Source organism: Delphinapterus leucas, chromosome 5 (assembly GCF_059928025.1).
Source record: "Delphinapterus leucas isolate spDelLeu-1000000601 "Yukka" chromosome 5, BTC_Dleu_Yukka2, whole genome shotgun sequence".
Classification (NCBI taxonomy): Eukaryota; Metazoa; Chordata; class Mammalia; order Artiodactyla; family Monodontidae; genus Delphinapterus; species Delphinapterus leucas.
Genome location: NC_143133.1, coordinates 112,233,724 through 112,239,843, shown reverse-complemented (window position 1 = coordinate 112,239,843; position 6,120 = coordinate 112,233,724). Strand labels below are relative to the sequence as shown.

The 6,120-nt window shown below is 41.5% G+C and overlaps 1 long non-coding RNA gene across 2 annotated transcripts in view; it reads right to left on the bottom strand.

Moving 5' to 3' along the window:
• LOC111187709 (uncharacterized) overlaps nucleotides 1-6,120 on the bottom strand; it is a 53,497-nt gene that overhangs the window by 5,563 nt on the left and 41,814 nt on the right. The gene's annotated exons all lie outside the window — the stretch shown is intronic.

Genomic DNA, 6,120 nt, shown 5'->3' with positions numbered 1-6,120 from the left:
CGTCTCGACTTGCGGACTCCCCACGGTAGGTAGGAGAGCCCAAAGGGAACTGGGGAAATCAGCCACAAATAAGGTGGGTTGTAATCAAAGGTTTTTGCTTCTCTTCCTTCTTGGCCATTTGACTTCATATTAGCATCTTAAAAATCTACTTTATTCTTGATGGTGAGGAACAAGTTTTGTCCTCTGGAGGAAGCATGGCACAGTGATTGAGGGCTTGGGTTCTGGCGCTGGGACTGGTGGGTTTAAACTTTAAACCCAGACCAAGTACTTATTGGCTGTGTGAGTTTGGACAAATAACCTACCTTTCTCAGTTTGAGTTTCCTCCCTGGTAAAATGGAATTGACATATTAACTTTAGAGGGTTGATGAGGATAAATGATATAACTCAGGAAAATCGTTTTGCTGTCATGATGGTACATGGGAAATACTGAGAGTCCTCTTGCCATTATTATTATTATGTTAAAGTTATGAGTATGTGAAGCTGTACAGACCTTATAAAAGGTTCAGTTTTCTCCCATGATCTTATTACTACCATTGTGCTCTTGTGATATTTTATGATCGTCTTTAAAGCACCCATTCTAGTTAATTCTTTGAGTATATTTTACACTATTTGATGGTAGTTATAACTGTGTACATTTGAATAAAATTATTTCTAACCATAAAATTTCTCCATTGCACAAAATGTCATTCTAGAACTTTCAAACATATTCTATTCTGAGAATATTTGACACAGTATGTCAGCTTTCATTGTGACTTACCCTCCTATGTAGAATCGAATTTCTTGATTATTATTTTAGCAAGCATTCCTTTACGTTTTTTTTTTTTAAAGGTTTGTGTTATTGGCATACCTACCTCATATTTGAGGATTAGGAGAAACTTGGAAAGGTCATCTAGTCAATCCATCTAATTTCAGAAAGGACCACTATTAAGCCACGCTATCAGATGAAAAACTGTTTGTAGAATCAGAGAAGGAATTCCATAACTTCCCTTAGTAAGCCGTTACAGGGAATGACAAACCTGTCATTTGTGGTTCAATGGAAGCCACAGCGGGGCACATGCGCACTGTATTACAAACAAGGCAGAGAAAGGGTGGCATTTGTTAGCCCTAAATTTTTCTATGCATTTCATCTCAGTTTGAACTGCTTTTAAGTGTTATAAATATAGTCATAAAAAGCATTAGAAAACCTCCCTTGTGTTTCTTATGTTGTTGTACCATTGGCTATGATATAGAGACCAATTTCCAAGGTATTATTTACCTTTATTTCTGTTATTTGCTACACTGGAAGCTGTATAATATAGTAAAATATTTGTGGCCTTAAAAAAAAAATTAATGCTCCCTTTTATTAAGCTCAAAAATGCCATCGCTCCTTCCCACCTGTAATTCTACCGTGCTGGACCCCTGACCTGGTCAAAAGCACAGGTTTAGATACCCGCAGAGTCAAATCTCAGCTTTGTCACTAACCAGCCATATGATTGGGGGGGCAGGTTATTTCTCCTCTGTATGCACCAGTTTTCTCATCTGTAAAATTAGGGTAAGAATAGCTGCTTTACAGAGTTGTTGAAATAATTAAATGAGATACTGTATTTAAATTGCTTGGCACTCAGTAATTGGTAGGTGTTGTTAGAAATGTTACAGTAGGCACTCTTTGTTTTATAAAACAGATTCTCGTCATTTAATTTTAGTTTGGCCAGACTACTTAATCTCCCTGTGCCTCAGTTTCCTTATTATTAAAGGGGTTGACAATGGTGTTCACCCAGAGTTCTTGAAATGACTAGGTTAGTTAATACACAGAGAGTACCTGAACGTAGTAAGTGCTAAATAAATATTTAACGATGGAGAGTTACTACCTCTTAGAGTTGTTGTAAGGATTAAATGAGTTCATCTTCCTCTGTCTTAAAAGGGTAGTTCTTTTCTGAAAATAAACCTGACTTCGCTTTTGTCAAAAGCATAATTACCATTAATTTCCGTAGGTGGGTAAAAATGTGCTGTGTTCCAAACTGAGCTCCAAAATTGACAGACATTTTGCTAAAACAATACCAAATTTCAATAAAATGACTGCACTTTCTTGTACAGGTACAGCCACAGTTAACAGTAGCTATCACGGTGCAACCTAGAAGGGAATTGTCTCTTCATAATCACCAGGATGGCTATTACCTCTTTCCCTAAGCTCTTGTGGCTATTACCCAGTGTACACTGAAGACAAAAGCTCATGAACAATACATGTGATCCTCAGTGTTTATGTTATCAAGTCTTTAATGCAGGAAGAAAACAAAACAGGAAGAATCAGTGACAACAATTCTAACATTGCACTCATCCAGTAGATTGCCATCATAGAAGTCACGATGCTACTGCCAAGAACTGGTAAACTGCAAGGGCTTCGAGAAGAGAAGCAACTCCTGTGGTCTACGCATCCATGCAGATGCTGGAGCTCAGCTGCTCCTGGAGCAATCCACGTGGGGCTTCACAAGCACAAATGCTTCCTAAGGCAAACTTTATGACACTCCTCATAAAGTCCAGTTCTCACCTAAGGGGTACATCTTGGGGTGCCACTGTGACTCACCTAAGGGGTACATCTTGGGGTGCCACTGTGACTCATGTAGTGTGTTAGAAAACTCACTAAATGTCAGCATCATTATTCAGGGAAGACTTGGAAAATGATGAGCAAGTCGAAATTTTCCTTGAAAAAGAACCTTCAGAATGAGACTCTAGACTATTTGGTTTTCTTTCCTTCGTTGTAGTATTTTGGTTACTTGGTTACTAAATTTATGAACTTTTAAAACCCATGCGACATGAATTTGTAATTCCTGCCCCGTGAGGTTTATGTAAGTACACTTTTTGGTCATTAGTGGTATGTTTGATAACAGAATATTAGAATGGCACAAAAGCTGTTATACAATATTGGATGCTTTTTTTTGATTCCAGAAAAATTCAACTTGGTCATGTAAAATGTAGATGATGCTATTGTGAGTCAAAGTACATTAATATTTACCTGAAAATTGATGCATAGAGGTACCCTGGGGGCAGATAATTTTGCTGAGCCCCCTCAGCTTCTTGACAGAACGAGGTGAGGGCACATCTAAGTCGGTAAACTATTCTACTCTCAGCAAGTCTAAATGCTTAATCAGTTAATGTTGCTTTTAACCAACACAGAGGCAATCATGCAACCTCGTCCTCAAAGCTCTGTACCGTCCACCTGGCTGATCTGAGGTGTGGTTAGAATTCTACAAAGGGATATCTTAGGATGATATCTTAAAGCCAGTTATTGGGCCCATGTTTTGGTGCCAAATCTTGTTACATATGGAACCTAACTATTCAAGGATCAACACTGTCTTCTTATGAATAGAGTCACTTTTACACCCAAATTTTGCTGACTCAGGATTCCATCACATCAGGCAGGACCACAGACCCCTCAAGTATTTTTGGAAGTTCTAGGGATTCCTCACTGATTCACCAACAAGCTTAACTCTTGGGTGCAGCTTACTCCCCGCAGGCTTCTGTTGGGCTCCACTGTTGTAGCTGCCGCTGTTCCTGTAGGAGAACGCTGCCCTGCTTAGATGGTCCCAAACTGTGAAACTCCTAAGTTGCCGAAATAGTGCTGTGTTCACAGAGCACAGGATCCCTGCCTCTCCTCTCACAGGGGCTGGTCCATAGGGCTGGGGTCGGGACCCACTACCACAGCATCTCTCATTGAGCTCAGCTCTCCTGTCTCTTCCCCCAGCATACAAGCCCACAATCTCTGCAGAAAACTTCCCCCACACAAGCCCCCTTTTCAAAATGTCTATCAACCCCTGCAAAGATGCCTGGGTAGTTGGCAGTCTCTCCTTGTCTGGCAGTATCGTCTTCAGTTGAGTCGTGCTCTCCCAGCTTCACATATATGATTGCTAATATTCTATCAACAACCCCTTAAAGGTATTATGACTCCCATTTTACAGGAAAAGGAATTGAGCAATAGGAATATTAAGAAATTTGTCTAAATTCACTGAGCCTAAATGTGATACACTATATACATTAGATTTAAAAAAATACTATTTTCCAGTTGCTCAGAGTACCTTATGAACCTTATTTCATAATTTCCATAAGATAGTTCAGGTATTATCTTTATTTATGGATGCCTCTGTGGTACAGAATGGGTAAGGGATTTGTACCTAATTCAGATGGTAAGATCCTGCTCAGTATGTTATCTTTAAGGCCTTTCTTCTCTGTAACCTCATATATCTTAGATTTTGCTCTTTTGGAGAATGGTGCCTCAAGGTATTTCTTTTCCAGTAGACTTTTCTGCTTATGGTTGAAGATAATATTTTAGACATTACAAAACAAAACTTAACGTCAGCTCTGTATTAGCCAGGACTCTTGTCCAGAAATGACAGAAACCTACTAGCTTGGGCAAAAAGAGGACTTTATTGGCTCATCTAATCATTCAGGGAGAAGCATAGGGGTGCAGCAAGCTTCAGGGCTGCAAACAAAGCTAGGATTCTCCATCTCTTCCTCTCTGTGTTTTGACGTCATTCTCCACGTAGCTGGAGAACTAGCAACCAGCGGCACTCAGGTCCAGGGGAAGGGCTTCCCCTGTCTCCAGAGATCCAGCTCTGAGAGTCTTGGGGAAACACTCAGACTGGCCTGCCCGACAAGTCATGGGTCTGTCTCCGTGGCCAGTGGTGTGGGGTGTTATGATGTTATGACTGACTGGAAACTTCTGGAGTCAGGGGAAGACCCATTCTCCAAGATAAGTGAGTTGTTAGTCACAGAATAAAGTAGAATGCCAGGCAGACAAAACAAATGTCTGCTAAACATGCTTTAATCTGTTTTGGAATAAAGTGAGATATAAGTAAATGAGTGTTATTGATGTATTATTGTAAAGTGTGATCTTCATGAAAAGGTTTAATTACTTAATTATTAATATACCACCAGAACACACAAGTGAAGTTCATATAGCCAGCTGTCACTTATCTTCAAACTTATGTGAGTACTCTAACACTCTTATTTATTGAAAATATCTTTCCCTAATCCAGTTTTCCAAATATTTCCCCTAGGTTATTTTTACCCTTCCTTATAGTGAAGATGCATCTGAAAACAGGAAGAGATCAGTAGCCTAAACAGGAGTGGTTAAGTGAAGTACGGTATTGTGTAGGTATTATTTCCCTTTTATGTCTAGCTGATTAACAGGGTATTTTAGAGTTATTTTAACCTAACCACCCGCTTTATACAGAAAAAGAAGAGGAAGGAGGGGGAGAGAGAGGGGGTAAGAGGGGGAGGAGGGGCTGTGACAGAGGTCTTTTTTTTATTTTTATTTTTTGCGGTGCGCGGGCCTCTCACTGTCGTGGCCTCTCCCGTTGCGGAGCACAGGCTCTGGATGCGCAGGCTCAGCGGCCATGGCTCACGGGCCCAGCCGCTCCGCGGCATGTGGGATCTTCCCGGACCAGGGCACGAACCCGCGTCCCCTGCATCGGCAGGCGGACTCTCAACCACTGCGCCACCAGGGAAGCCCGACAGAGGTCTTTTGATTGCATGGTTGACCTACTCAAGACAAACTCAAATGAAGACAGACTTATTTGAAATGTAGAGGTCTCCTGAAAATCCAAAGGAGTCAAACTTCAGCCTTCAAGAATGGAGGCAATAAAGACTCTGATTTTAAACTCTGACATGTAAAGAACTCGGGAATCTCTACTCCCATCCTTCCAACTTAGAGAAAGCCAGTCAAATTGAGAGTCAATGACTTTTCTTGGACCCGTAGAGAAACCACAACCCCAAAATCTGGACAGACACGTGCATCCAGAGAGTCAGTCGAGATCTGCCTGCCTGGAGCAGAGACCTTTGGGGCCGTAAACTGGTAGGGACACTAAAGTGGTTATTTTGTAGAACTACTGAAGTCTGAGTGTGAACTAATAGGAGAGTGAGAAACTCCTGAGGGCCGCGGTCTTACGGGAGCCCCCCACTTGCGTGGGCTTTTACTTCCAGAAACCGTGTTGTCACGAAGCGAAGATGCGAGAAAAAACCCTCATGACCCCCGCAGGAGCCGGTGAAGAGTAATCATGTGTAAAACTCCAGAGCCTTCTCCGTAAGACCTACTCTGCAGGAAAAAGGACGTTGCTAGCGCCTTATCCCAGCTGGGGCAAGGGCATT